General features: G+C 41.1%; 1 long non-coding RNA gene across 1 annotated transcript; it reads right to left on the reverse strand.

The window, feature by feature from the left end:
• Nucleotides 1-2,791: 2,791 nt before the first annotated feature.
• LOC309654307 lies at nucleotides 2,792-14,875 on the reverse strand. Its single transcript, XR_014260129.1, has 2 exons — nucleotides 14,504-14,875; nucleotides 2,792-2,858 (listed from the first exon to the last, which is right to left on the reverse strand). It is a non-coding gene; the product is annotated as an uncharacterized lncRNA (long non-coding RNA).
• Between the last annotated feature and the right edge of the window lie 1,220 nt (nucleotides 14,876-16,095).

The following is a 16,095-nucleotide window of genomic DNA, read 5'->3' on the forward strand; positions in this document are numbered from 1 at the left end:
TATTGGCAGATATATCTTTTAGATTAAGAATTTAGAGATTTTTGTAGAATACTAAGACATTATGTCCACTGATACTGAGACAATGTGGTTTTGTTTTTGTTTTTTTTTTTTTATTAATTAATTAATTTATTTTTGGCTGCGTAGGGTCTTCGTTTCTGTGCGAGGGCTTTCTCTAGTTGTGGCAAGCGGGGACCACTCTTCATCGTGGTGCGCGGGCCTCTCACTATAGTGGCCTCTCTCGCTGCGGAGCACAGGGTCCAGACGCGCAGGCTCAGCAGTTGTGGCTCACGGGCCCAGTTGCTCCCCGGCATGTGGGATCTTCCCACACCAGGGCTTGAACCCGTGTCCCCTGCATTAGCAGGCAGATTCTCAACCACTGCGCCACCAGGGAAGCCCAGAGACAATGTGTTTCTTAGTCATCATTTTCTATTGCCGTGACGAAGCGAGGTGGTAGTCAGTAGTTGTACAAAGGGAAAAAGATAACTTTACAAACTCCCAATTTATATACACAGGGAAATTCATCATTCATGTTATTTAAGCTAACTGGATGCAGTTTATCAGCTACATTGAGGAATGGTGAAGTGTCTATACAATTAACATGTTAGTTTCTGTCATGAGCTCCCTGTTGTTCAAGTGAGTTAATGGTCAGCACTCAACTAGGCACTTAGAGTCCATTATAAATCTGGACTAAACGTTTATCTGTGGCATCTTTATTCTTCTTTGGTGCCCTTAGGCAGAATTAGCTCTCTTATGTTTTGATAAATTCAAGTATTAAACAGGGCTAAGGTTTCACAAGTTCTTTGGCCTAAACATGGGGGTAAGGAGGACCAATGAGCTGGAGTACTTCTAGATTGGAGAATGGTCAGATTGAGGAAGAAGAGTCTTATACCAGAGGTGAAAGAAGACTGATTAGAATTACCTATTTTTAAACATTCCGACCCTTTTCAATGTTCTAAAGTGATCATGAAGTACATGGGTATGCTAGGAAGTAAGGGAGTCAACCAAGAATATTCTGTAAGAGTTTGTGGATGGCAATAAAGAGGCAAGGAAGATAGAGAACAGACTAGAAAAGGCTTCGGTTGGCCATAATGAAGTCAGAAGGAGAAGGAGAAGAAGAATGACAGATGCAATGGGAAAGAGAAAGCAAGAATAGAGAAGCAAAAGGGAAAGTAGAAAAATGAGACAAATTTGGAGAAGGAAATGAGGAAGAAAACTGGGTGAAAGAGGGAAGCACTGATGGTAGACCACATGACACTCAAAACTTAACACGATGGGGCTTCCCTGGTGGCGCAGTGGTTGAGAATCTGCCTGCCAATGCAGGGGACACGGGTTCGAGCCCTGGTCCGGGAAGATCCCGCATGCCACGGAGCAAATGGGCCCGTGAGCCACAATTACTGAGCCTGCGCGTCTGGAGCCTGTGCTCCGCAGAGAGAGAGGCCGCGATAGTGAGAGGCCCGCGCACCGCGATGAAGAGTGGCCCCCGCTTGCCACAACTAGAGAAAGCCCTCGCAGAGAAACGAAGATCCAACACAGCCATAAATAAATAAATAAATAAATAAATAAAATTTAAAAAAAAAAAACTTAACACGATGCACATTTAAGATGTGCCACCAATGGCCATGGTCATTACCCTCAAATAGTTTACAATATGTGTTTCAAAGACATTTATAAATTGAAAATGCCATTAAAATAAGTGCCAGGGTAAAAGTATTCATGGAATTGTATGGGAGAATAAAAAGTCTCCCGTCAAAGAGCCTTCTGAGACATAGGAAAAAAAAAGAAAAACCTAAAAAGCATAAGACTCTTCCTATTTTCATTTCCAATGATACATCCCAATCTTGATGATCAATCAGCGATTTAAATGTCAACTATAAACCCAGTATTTTATTAGCTGCTATGCAGTATACTGGAGCAATAGAAGAGAGAGGACCTCAAACCCTCTGTTCCCTCAAACTGAAAGGCAGGCTTCCTGACCCCTCCAGACCACTACTGGACACAGGGAACACACACTAATGTTTCAGGACCCCAACCAACAGTCACCTGCTTTGTGATTACTTCCGTGACACACCCCCACTAACACCACTGACTCTGCTGCTCCTACGGGACATTACATATATTTCCTATTTTAACACATACCACAGTGCATTATAATTATGATTGCAGATACATGTTCTAACAATTTAAAGAGAATGATGACTTTTTTGCTCTTTACATCTTGCTATTTCCCTTCTCATAATATTTCTTGAAGAGAAACCATAAAAATATAAACAAACACAAAAAACAGAAATTATACAAAATGTGTGCTTTGCGGCTTAACACAAACTTAAGTAAAATTCGTTCTGACAGCATCCAGCATGACAAACTTCCATGGTACAAATGAGAATGGACCAAGGTTTGAGCAGGTACAGGAGACAATCCAGGCATGAACACCACCAAGAAAAGGTAGACAGGAAGTAACATGGCGTGTAGGAAATCACGAGACCAGTCTGATGGGAAGAGACTTAAACAAGACTGAAACTCACTTTCTAAACCTCCATCTCCAATTGGACAATTCGCAAGACACAGGTGCACCAAAGTGGCCTATTTATTCAATCCCTTTAATGGGGAGAACAGTTTAAAATTTTACCCGTTTAGTTTGCCCCAAAAGCAACTATCAAATGTTGGCAGGACACAATGAAGGCTTACCTTTGTTAACATAGTTAAGTCTCTCTCTCTCAGAACTAGCCCATTTAGCTCCAGGTTCCTTATTGCACCCGACGCACTTACACAGCATTCGTGAGCTTTACACAACTGGAAGGTCACATCTTTATTTCTTATTGCAGGAACACAACTTCTGGAAACTTTATTTCTGTCACAACCTAAAGCAAAATTATTGTAAAATGAGTGATTTAAACCGTACATTTTATCATCATTAAAAAGCATCTAAAAAGAAAAAAAAGCATCTGCTCTGTGCTAAGGATTAGAAACGACTCCTGCCCTTAAAGCCTCGTTAAGGAGGGACATGTATAAACTCAAAATTTCAATCACATGAGATAAAGAACCATAACCTTTATGCACAGAGGTTCCTATGGCGGCAAAAAGTTATATCTAAGTGATGGCTTCATGATAACCCTGAAGTACAATCGAGAAAGCTGAGGCTCTGCAGAGGTGGAGGAGGAGGTGCAGTAACTGCAGAGGGAACACCTCTGCAAAGACACTGAAGCCTGACACCTGCTGGGCACTGTAAATACTGCAGGTGGGGATGACTAAACGCCGGGGGGGGGGGGTCCAAGTGTGAGAAGGGACAGAAAATAGAGATGTTGGTCGAAGCAAGCCTGGGAGAGAGCATGGCTTGTATCCCACAGGTGATGAGCCCTGGGGCTACCACAGGCTGAGTAAGGGTGCCTCCGCTGATTAGAAAAAGGCGCCCCGCTGCTGAAGGACTGATTAGGTAAAGGGAGTGATCACAAAAAGCTCCCCTTCCTCAGGGCCAAAGAGCCCCAGGAGGCTTGGCCAAGCACAGTTCAGACTACACGCCTCTGGGCAGAGCACACGCTGGGCGGCTAGTACGCACTAACTCTGTGTGGGCAAGTCATTAGCAGCATTATTTTAGGCGTATCTTTTCATGTTAGAAGATCACTCAACCCGAGTAGGCAGATGAACTTAGAGGAACTGAGTCCAGGGGCCGCGAAACCACCCAGGAGCTTCTGCCATAGTCCGGGAAAAATGTAATGTGGATGAAGAAGCAAATTTACGAGGAGGCCAAAATCTACAAGCTAGACCCACTGGATGAAAAACACAAAGAAAGTTCAGTGAAGGAACTCTGAAGAGAATGGGCTCTGCAATAAATTTTTCTTACAATCAAGGTAAAATATTAGGCAACATTAAGTACAGTGGCCTTTAAGGTCCCTTCCAGCTCGAATTTCTTTTGATTTCTAACTTATTACTCTGGTTAAGTAAAGTCCCTTCAGAGGGACAGAACAGTTCCTACACCTGAATGGGATGCAAAGAATAATCTGACTTCTCTTCACCAGGGGATGAGTTGAACTGTCCTTGCAGAAGAGATAACACACGGTGTGAACCCCAGATCCTAGAAAAGGGCCAGGCACACAATAAGTATTCAGCTTTTTGAAAACAAATGAGCAATCATTTCCTCTCCTAGATCTTCACACCCTTCCTCTGCTGGCTACTTTCTTTCAGCTTATAAGCATCCTCAATATACCCACTGAAAAAGCTCTCACACCTATGACTCTTTGGACCTTCTTGTGGGTAACCTAAGTCTCTCCCATGCCTTCAAACACCTGTCCTCCCAAAAAGCCCAGATCTGTACCTTGGGCCCAGACCTGTCTACCAGGCCCCCCAAAAGCACTGAAGATGAAGTAAGATCCTTTCCCCAGCCCCAATCCCTTCCTACTGTGCTGTGTATCTCACAAAAAGATGCAGCTATAAACTGTCACCCACGCTTGCTGCCCTCCCTTTTCTAACTGGTCACCAGGCCCCACCCATTCCCTCTCGGATCTCCGAAATCCAGTCCAACCTTTTACAACTTAAGTGGGACCCTTAGATTACAATTCAGCCTGCACCCCATCAAGTGCTTTCCACATGGAGGTCCGAGTGAGTCTCTAAACCAGAAGTCCATCTCACTGTTGTTCAGCGTTTCCCACAGCCTTCAGGATAAACATTAAAACTTCTGACAGGACAAAGAAGGCCCTTTTCTGTTTGGCCCCAGTAGGTTTCCAGTATCAACGCTCATTTCTTTCCCAAAACCTGAGTTCCACTCGTGTACCTTACTTTTGCCATATTTTCTTATATTTCTCAAACTTTGACACACACTGCTCCCTCCTGCCACCCCAGGAGCTTCCACTGCTCCCTCCTGCCACCCCAGGAGCTTCTATATATCCTTAGAAAGGATGGCACCTCCTCCAAGAAGCCTGAACTCTCCCTTCCAAGATTCTGTGCTCTGCAAAGGGGAAGGGGGGGGAGGGATAAATTAGGAGTTTGGGATTAACATATACACACGACTATATATAAAATAGGTAATCAACAAGGACCTAATGCATAGCACAGGGAACTCTACTCCATATCCTGCAATAACCTGCACGGGAAAAGAATCTGAAAAAGAATGGATATATGTATAACTGAATAACTGTGCTGTACACCTAAAACTAACACAATATTGTAAATCAAGTATACTCTAATATAAAATAAAATTTAAATTAAGAAAAAAAAAGATTCTGTGCTCTGCAGCACCAGAACTCACTTCTTCCAGAGCATTGACTACTGTGTCTGTGTTTACTTGCCGCCCAGTAGAAGGGGAGATGACCTAGGGCATAATAAGCATCGTCTCCAGCAGCCCTTGGTTCTGACAACTCATTCAAGTGCCAGGATACTTTACACACATAACCTGCTTAATTAATTCTAAGAACCCACAGAAAGAGTGGTTTTTAATGTCATTTTACAAGTGTGGGGATTGCAGTTCAAAAGTAACCTGGGCTTCCCTGGTAGCGCAGTGGTTGAGAGTCTGCCTGCTAATACAGGGGACATGGGTTCGAGCCCTGGTCTGGGGAGATCCAACATGCCGTGGAGCAACTAAGCCCGTGCACCACAGCTACTGAGACCGTGCACCTAGAGCCCATGCTCCGCAACAAGAGAAGCCACCGCAATGAGAAGCCCGCACACCACAACAAAGAGTAGCCCTCACTTGCTGCAAATAGAGAAAGCCCACGTGCAGCAACAAAGACCCAACGCAGCCAAAAGCATAAATTAATAAATAAAAATCAAAATTTTAAAAAACACAAAAACACCATCACAGAAATATCCAGAAAAATATTTCACCAAATAACTGGGCATGGTGGCCCAGACAAATTGACATGTAAAATTAACCACCTAAGCCATAGTTTTGCCATCTTTTACTGAGAAATCTGACTTATCTGAACTATTTTGATACCTAGAAGATACCTTCTAGAGGTAACACCCTCAGTTTTTGACATGGTAGGCAGCAGAGGGAAAGAGCCCATTTGCCCAGTCAGATGACACCTAAAAGGATAAAATGCTGTCTTCTCTCTCCAACCCATAAGGATGAATGCCAAAAACACATCACTTATATCTGCTTTAGCTAACATATGATAGGTCTGGAACAGACCTATGCTCCCAGCAAGTCTCATGAAATGCTGTTTCATTCAGGGGAGACTTTACTTGCTAAGATTAGAAGCAAAAGAGGGTGGTGGATGAAAAACTGCCCAAGGATATAAGTTCACGCAAGGGAGCAGGAGAGAGAATGGGTATCCGAAGATGTGCGCTCTGAGCCAACACTAATTCCACAGCATCAGGTTGTAATTCAGGGAGCCAAACTGCTGGGGTTCCCCCCCCCCCCTTTTTTTTTTCCTCCAAAGAGGGACAAATCAAGCATACTGACAAAGGAAGAGCATTAGTCACCACAGATAAACTCCTTTTTAGAGGTGATACCGCAAGTGATTTGGCTCAGTGTAGACTATGATTTGGCTCCACAAACCATAAGCTAGAGCACTTCATGCCAGGTCCCTCCTCAAATATCCATGATAGGTAGAAATTCGGCATCAGTACTTTTTGAAATCTTCCCAGGTGATTGTAATATGCAACCAGGGCTGAGAATCTGGAGATGTAGAGAGAATTTAAATTGAACTTTAGTTAAACAGTAAAACAAGCTCTGACTCTACTGGCTGGAGCTAGACAAGGGATATGGATTTAGTGGGATGAGAAGATAAAGAACACCAGGGAGTAAATCAAATGCTTTACACCTGTGCTTAGCTAATTGTTACTCAGATAATTCAGACAATCTTACAGCACCTGAACCCTGAAATTCCTTAGCTCTGTTTTAAAAAAAGTAACTCTTCAAGTACCTGAACTCTGAGAATCACGTAAATCATAAAGAAAAAGAAGAAATCTTACTTTTTGAATTAGTTGATTTCATATATACTGTTTCACTTTCATGATATTAACTAGATATCTTTCTTTCCATTTTATGTTTGAGGAAAGTAAGGCTTTAAAAATCTCAGTAACTTTCTCAAGGTCACTTGTTAAGGGTGTGGTAGGCAGCATAATGGCTCCTAAAAATGCCCTCACCCTAATCCCTAGAACCTATTAATATGTTACGTTACATGGTAAAGAGGACTTTGCAGATATGACTGAAGTTATAGACCTTGAGATAGAAAGATTATCCTGGATTACCTCATGGAACAAATCTAATTGCATGAGTCCGTAAAAGCAGAAAATCATTCCCAACTGTAGAAAGAGAAAGAGAGAGATGTCCTAATAGAAGCAGAATCAGAGAGATGCAACATTTTGGGTTTTGTAGGTGGAGAAAGGGGACTCTGAGTCAAGGACTACAAGTGACCGCTGGAAGCTGATAAAATCCAGGGAACAGAAACACCCCTAAGAGCCTCCAGAAAAGAATGTAGCTCTGCCAACACTTTTTTTTTTTTTAACCATCTTTATTGGAGTATAATTGCTTTACAATGGTGTGTTACTTTCTGCTTCATAACAAAGTGAATCAGCTATACATATTCATATATCCCCATATCTCCTCCCTCTTGCGTCTCCCTACCACCCTCCCTTCCCTAACCCACCCCTCTAGGTGGACACAAAGCACAGAGCTGATCTCCCTGTGCTTTGTGGCTGCTTCCCACTAGCTATCTATTTTACATTTGGTAGTGTATATATGTCCAAGCCACTCTCTCACTTCATCCCAGATTACCCTTCCCCCTCCCTGTGTCCTCAAGTCCATTCTTTATGGCTGAGTCTTTATTCCTGTCCTGCCCCTAGGTTCTTCATAACCATTTTTTCTTTTTTTTTTTAGATTCCATAGATATGTGTTAGCATACGGTATTTGTTTTTCTCTTTCTGACTTACTTCACTCTGTATGACAGTCTCTAGGTCAATCCACCTCACTACAAATAACTCAATTTCATTTCCGGCTGACTAATATCCCATTGTATATATGTGCCACATCTTTATCCATTCATCTGTCGATCCTGCCAACACTTTTACTTGACTCAATTGAGACCAATGTCAGACTTGTAAGGTAATAAATTTACGTTGTTTTGAGTCACTCAATTTGTGGTAATTCGTATGAAAGCAATAAAAAACAAATACAGAGGTCCTACAAGAGCCAGGCTACATATTTATAGTTAAGTATTTCTAAAATGAATTTAACCTTGTGATTGACAGCAGCAGCAGCTTCCAAGGGATCCCACCACACACCTGAGGCAAAAGCAGCCTAATAAAGAAGCAGTGACAGCAGCAGGTCACTGCCCCACACTTGGGGTAGAGGGGGATTTGATCAACTGTAGCAGCAGCATAGCCTGAATGGGAATGCATCCTCCTGGGGCACTAGTCCCATCAACATTAGTCTAATCTGCTAGCATCTGCTGTGCCAACAGGCCCAACATATACAAACCCTCCAACTCAGCAGCATTAAGTGAGCCAGGCTCAGTGTTTCCTGAAACTCATATCCAATGGCACTGGAAAGCCCAGATATCACCTACTGTTATGAAGACATAAAAAAACAATAACAGAAGACTGGGAACTTCAGAAAGAAAAGGGGAACAATGGAATGGGTGAAAACAAATGGGGTAAATATAAGAGACTATCATTAGCTTCATGAGTTTCTTAAATCCTATATGATGGTCAAAGCAAAAATTATGACACCATCTGATGTGGTTCTCAATGTATATAAAGGAAATACTACAGAAAATCATACTTTAAAACTGGGGACTATTAAGAGACCTAAATGGAAGTAAAATTTTGAAACTTCACTTGAAGTAATAAAACACTGATTCCAGTAGGCTATGATAAGTTACATATGTATACTGTAATGCCAAAAGCAACCACTAAGAAAACTATACAAACAGTATACACAAATGATTATAAGTAAATTAGATTAAAATGGACTTATTAAAAAATGTTTAAGTAACCCACAAGAAGGCAAAATAAGAGAAACATAGGATTCAGAAACTAAGGTAAAAGACAAAACAAAAAATAAAATGGTAGACCTAATCTTTAACATAGCAATAATTACATTAACTGCAAATGATCTAAGTAACCAAGTCAAAGACAGAGATTGGAAGAGTAGATGAAAAAAATCACAAGCATGATCCAACTATATACTGTCTATAAGAAGCTTACTTTAAACATCATGATATAGGTAGTTCAAAGTAAAAGGATGAAAAAGATATATCATATGAACATTAATCAGAAAAAGCAGGAATGGTTATATTAATATCAGATAAAGTAGATTTCAGAGCAAAGGAAATTATTAGGGGCAAAGAGGGTCATTACATAAAGATAACAGGAATAATCCACCTAGATGACCTAGTGATACTAAATGTGTGTGCACCAAACAAAAGAACTTCAAAACACATGAAGCAAACACCGAAAAAGGTAAAAGGAGAAAATTTTAAATCTACAATTATTATTTGAGACTTCAACACAGCAATTTATAGAACTACCAGAGAGAAAAATCAGCAAGGATATGGAAGAACTGAAAACATCATCAATCAACAGGATATAACTGACATTTAAAGAACACACTCAATAAAAGCAGAATACATATTCAAGTGTCCATGGAACATTCACTCATATACCATATACTGGGTGATAAAAAAACATTAGCAGATTTAAAAGAATTAAAATCATAGAGAGTCTGTTCTCTAGCCATAATGGAATCAGACTAGAAGTCAATAACAGAAAGACAACAGGAAAATCTTCAATCACATGAAAACTAAACATCACAATTCCAAATAACTCATGGGTAAAAAGTCAAGGAAAAAACTTTAAATGCATAGAATAAAAGAAAATGGAGGCATAACAGACCAAAGTTTGTGGAATGAAGTGAAAGCAATGCTGAAAGGGAAGTTTATAGCACTAAATTGGGAAAGTAAATATTACAAAGCAATAATCTAATTTTCTATATTAAAATAGTAAAAACGGAAGAGGAAAAAACACTAAACAAGCAGAAAGAAGGAAATAATAAAGATGAAACAAAAATCCATGAAACTGAAAACAGGAAAATAGGGGGGGAAAATCAATGAAACAAAAGGCTGGTTCTTTGAAATAAACAATCTTATCAATAAAGATGTAGCAAGACTGATCAAGATAAAAAGAGAGATGGCACAAATCACAGATATCAGAAATGCAACTGGGGATACCATGACATATCCTGCAGGTTAATAAGGGACAAGTTATTATGAACAAGTCTACACTATAAATTCAAAAATGTAGATGAAATGGACCCATGCTTCTACACCCAAAACTACCGAAACTCAGCCAAGATGAAATAGATAATCTCAATTTTCCTGTAACCATTAGAAACACTGATTTTTCATTTAAAAACGCCCAGAAGAAATATTCAGGCTTAGATGTTTCACTTTTACCCAAGACTTAAAGAATTAACACCAATTTTACATGACTTGATAAGAAATAGAAGTAGAGGGAACAGTTCCTAATTAATTTTATGAAGCCAGTATTACCTTGATACCAAAACCAGACAGGGATAGTATAGAAAGAAGAAAACTACAGACCAATATTTTTTATGAAATTGCCTGTAAAAATCCTCAGCCAAATATTAGCAAATTAAATCCAGAAATATATAAAAAGAATAATATACCATAACCAAATGGTATTTATTCCAGTTATGCAAAGTTGGTTAAATATTTGAAAATCAAATAATGTAATCCACCATATCCAATAGATTAAGGGGGAAAAGTCATGTAATCCTATCCATTAATGCAGAGAAAGCATTTGACAAAATCCAACCCCATTCATGATTTTAAAAAAAGAAGAAAGAAAACTCCAAGCAAACTAGGAATAGAAAAGGAACATACTGAAACTCATAAAGATGATCTACAACCTATACCGACATGATATTTAACTGTGAAAGACTGAATGCTTTCTCTGTAAGATCAGAAACAAGGCACCGATATCTGCCCTCACCACTTTTATTAAATATATTACTGGAGGTTCTAGTAAGAAAATAAAGCAAAAATAAAGAAATACATAAATTCAAAAGTTAAGTTTTTAAAAAGTTTATTTAAAAGATAAAAGGACTATTCCTACTATGTTGAATAGGAAGGAATATATCCTACTGAATGTTGAATAGTAATATATCCTATTATATTGAATAAGGAAAAGTAAAACTGTCTGCATCTGAAGATGAGATGACAATCTAAATGGAGAAAATACCAAGGAATCCACAAAGAGCTTGAGAAATAATATTAGTTTGTAAATGTTTTAGAGTACAAGATCAACACAATTTTATCAAATTATGTATTAATAACAAATGTGTAGAAGCTTAAATAAAAATATGTGATGCCATTTACAACTGACCTAAATAAATATTTAAATATAAGCCCAATAAGACATTTATAGGACCTCTATACTGAAAATGACAAAATGCTGATGAAGAAAATTTTTAAAGTCCCAAACAAATAGGGAGACATACCTTGTTCATGGATTAGAAAACACAACATAATAAAGATGTCAATTCTCCCCAAGTTAAGAGGCTTAACACAATTACTCTTAAAATGCCCTCAAGGTTTTTGTGGCTATAGACAGGCTTATTCTAAGATTTATATGGTAAGAAGAGGCTGAAGAATAGCTAAAACAATTTGTAAAGGAAGATTAAAATGGGAGGAATTAATCTACCCAATTTCAAGATTTTGCAGTAATGATGGAGGCTAGATACATAGATCAATGGAATGGAACAGAGAACCCAGAAAGAGACTGACATAAATACATTTAACTTGTTTTTGACAGCAGTGCAAAAGCTATCAAGGAAGAATAGACTTTTCAAAAAATGGTACTGAAACAGTTGGACATCCCTCGACAAAAACAAATAAAAAATGAACCTTAACCTAAACCTTACACACCTTACACAAAAATTAAATCAAAGTGGATCATAATCTTAAATGTAAAAGCAGGACATTTTTAGAAAAAAAAAAATAGGAGAAAATCTTTGGCATCTAGAACTAGGTGAATAATTCTTAGACTTGACACCGAAAGTATGATCAATAAAAGCAAAAACTGATAAATTGGATCTCATCAAAATGAGTTAAAAATGCTTCATAGAAGATCCTTTTAAGTGGATGAAAACTCAAATTACACAGTGGGAAAACATATTTGAAAATCCCATATGAGACAAATGACTTGTATCTATAATATACAAAGAACTCTCCAAACAACTTACAAAAATCCAACTAGAAAATAGGCAGAAGACAGGAACAGACATTTCATGGAAGAGAATATACACATGGCAAAGAAGCACATGAAAAGATGTTCAACGTCGTTAGCCATTAGGGAAATGCAAATTAAGACCATAATGACATATCAGAGAATAACTAAAATTAAAGTATAGTGACAACATCAAATGCTGGCGAGTACGTAGAAAAATTATATCACATCACTGGTGGGAATATAAAATGGTTTAGCCACTCTGAGAAACAGCTTGACAGTCTCTTTTAATCCGAAAAGTAGATTCACCCTACAATGCAGTAATTGTCCTCTTGAGCATTTATCCAAAAGAAACAAAAACTTAATGAAGTTCCCACAGAAACTTACACATAAATGTTCATAGCAGTTTTATTTATAATAGCCAAAAACTGGCAACTACCCAAATGTCTTTCAATGGGTGAATGTTGAAACAAATTGTGATAAAATCTTATGATAGAATACTACCGAGCAACAAAAAGGAACAAATTATTAATATATGCAAAAATTGAAATGAACTTCAAGGGAATGATGCCGAGCGAAAAATTTTAAAAAGCCAGTCTCCGAAGATGAAGTAATTCATGATTATGTTTACATATTATTCTTAAAATAACAAAACTGTGGAGATGGAGAACAGATTAGAAGTTGCCAAGGGTTAGAGATGGGAGTAGAAGGTACAGCGGGGGAACTTTGTGAGGTTTTTGTGGTCCCAGTACAAATAATACAGCAATCTTGGTTTTAATCCCTAAAGATTTTTAAAAGCAATTCCTAATAAGAGGTGTCCAGATATTTAGCAATGGCAGCAGATTAGAGGTATAGCTCCCCAACATGACAACTTCGAAAGACATCTATACTATCAACACTAATTTAATGCATATGTTAATTTTAAAAAGGCCAGTCACAATACTTAAGTGGTACATATCTTAACGATATTATTCTGGGTATCCAGCTACACCAGATGGACTAGCAGGATTTTCTGTACATTCAATCTTATTTAAGACAGTAAATCTTATAATAAGACAGTTAAAAAAAGAAAAAGAAAAATAACAAACCTCAACTACAGTTGGATATTCTCATAGGAAGATGAGGTGAAAATATGTAGCAGCGGTTCAAACGCTTAAGCAGTGGCACCTAAATCTGGCTGCACATTAGAATCATCTGAAGCACTTTTCAAAAACCCTCACACCGACGGTTGGTCATCCTAGACCAATAAAATCATTTTAAATCTCCTCAGACGATGCCAATGTCTAGCCAGAACTGAGAACCAGCGGACTAAGCAGAAGGGGATGTTTCTACAAAGATCTCTTAACAATAAGTCCTTTCACCCAATCAGATTTACCTCCCCGCAAAGGGGTAAAGAAGGCTAGATGTTGTCCATACTTGCTTAGCTTTAATTAGCACTTGTGACTTGCCCAAAACCTACATCCTGTTTCCCCTAAATTTCAGGTTATTCCCTAAGCTTTTCAAACCCAGGGCTAAGGGGTTTGCCAGGATGAGATTTTAAGTGCTCACACAGGGGAAGTCCCTGGCAAACCAGGACAGCGGTCACTCTACACTGAAATGTAAAGCATCCTAAATAACCCTGCCACTGCTCCCAGATATTAGTCTGTGCCAACCAGTGGAGAAAAGGCATTCTCCATTACTACCGCGGTAAATGCTCCTGTACTTGCCTTGGCCAGTCCCTATCTTTTGCAGGCGCCACTCCCCTTCACCTGCTGGTGGACGCTTTGGTCAGCTGACAATGCAGATATTTTCAAACTTTAAGGTGAATAAAAATCATCTGGAGGGCCTGTTATAACAGAGATCACTGAGCCCCACCAGAGTTGCTGATTCCATAGGGCTGGGACCGGGCCCTAAAACTTGAATATCTAACACATTATCAGGGGACGCTGGTAAAGCTGGTCAGGTAAAGTCTGGTAAAGCCGGTCAGGAAAAAGAAACCCGACGTGTCAGATCATGAAGTACGGAAGGGCAAGCCCGCCGGCAGTCCAGGCCCGGGGGGACCGGGGTCCCCAGCCCTACAGAGCCAACGGCAGCCCGGCTCGGGCGCCCCTCGGAAGCACGGGGTCCCCGCGGCCGAGTCTGCGCCCCCGGCCGGCCCCGGCTCCCCTCTGCCCACTCTGCGCGCGGGGGCTGGAACGGCCGCGGAGAACCACGGCGGGGCGGGAAGGGGGGCTCCAAAGAGGGTCTGGCGACTCGAGTCGCTCCGTTTCTCGGTGGGCTCAGCGCACGCCGTGGGGGAAGAGGGGCGGGGGTCCGGGAAGAGGGGACGGGCGGCACTCACGTAGACCGGCAGCGGCCACGGGTAGACGGCGGGCTCGGCCCCCACGGGCGACTCCAGCCTCAGCTTCTCCCCCATGTCTTCGCGCGCGGCCCCCGCACCAGGCTAGTCTGGCGGTTAGGGGAGGGGCGGGGCGCCGCCGGCGGGGGCGGGACAGGCGGGCGGGCCGGCGGGAGGCTGAGGGGAGGGGGCCTGGCCTGGGCCTCAGCTGGCGCCGCCGCCGCCGCCGCCGCCGCCGCCGCCGCCGCCGCCGCCGCCGCCGCCGCCGCGCTCCCGTCCGGCCCCCGGCTCCCTCTTTGTGGTCACCGGCCCGGGGCCTCCAGCGCTGCTGCCAACTCCGGCCGGTGTGAGGCGAGCACAACGAGCTGGGGCCGAGCTGAACCACTCACTCGTGGCGAGCGCCGCCCGCCCCGTGGACACGCCCCCTCTCACGCACGCACGCACGCAAGTCTTCGGCTGCCCCCGGCCACTCCCACCGGCCCGAAGTGGGGACCCGGGGAGACCCCTTGGGGCCTGGGGTGGCGGGTTCGACTCCCGCCCTTGACGTACCGTGGCACCCCCCCCCCCCCACCAATAATAAGACTATAATTCCTCATTAAGTATGACAGCCAGAATCCTGGCTTCTGTTCAAAAAAATGCCGTGTATTTAGCCTATGCTAGGCACCAGACCCTGGATGCTCAGTACTGGCAAACAAGGAAATGCCCTGCCCTCATGGCGCTGCCATTTTAATTGGAATAGTAGTGACAATGGTCAAGGGAGAAAATAAAGTGTCATCATCGCCACGGGGATGGTTAATCTCATGTGCGCACTGCGTGGGGCCCCGGCAGCCACAAACATTATTCCAGATGTGGCCAGGAAGGTATTTTTCAGAAGAGATGAACACTGAAATTGGTCCACTTTGAGTAAAGGAGATTGTCAATGCCGCGGCGTGGGTGGGCCTCGTCCATCAGTTGAAGGACTGGAGAGAAAAATGAGGTTCCGTAGAAAGAGGGAACTGTTCCTCCAATGGCCTTGGGACATCAGCTCTTGCCTGTGTCTCCAGCCCAGAGTCCTGCCCTGACTTGCCTGCCTCACGGTCACATGAGTCAACTCCTTAAAACAAAACTATATATGTAAAAATACTGAATGTATACAAGCCTATTAATTTGTATATGTGTGTATACATATTATATATATGTATACACATATGTTTATATGTGCGTGCGTTTGTAGTATATGTGTAAGTACTATATACAGTATACATACAAGCCTATATATTTGTGTGTATATATTGTATACATGAATGTCTGTGTATATATATAGAATACATATTATAAATGTGAACATGCTGTATATATACACACACCCATATATTAATATATGGGTGTGTGTATATATACAGTATATGTACACTGTATGTATGTATGTATACAGTGTATATTTATATATAGGTGTGTATATATGTTGTATACCTGTATGTGTATATGTTTCTAGGTATTATATGTATATCTGTATATACTATTATATACACACTTGCGTATGTATTTATATGTGTATGTACATGCGCATATTTACATATAGGTGTGTATGTGTGTGTATACATTGTATATATGTA

This window comes from Balaenoptera physalus (assembly GCF_965194825.1).
Source record: "Balaenoptera physalus genome assembly, contig: HAP1_SCAFFOLD_2663, whole genome shotgun sequence".
NCBI lineage: Eukaryota > Metazoa > Chordata > Mammalia > Artiodactyla > Balaenopteridae > Balaenoptera > Balaenoptera physalus.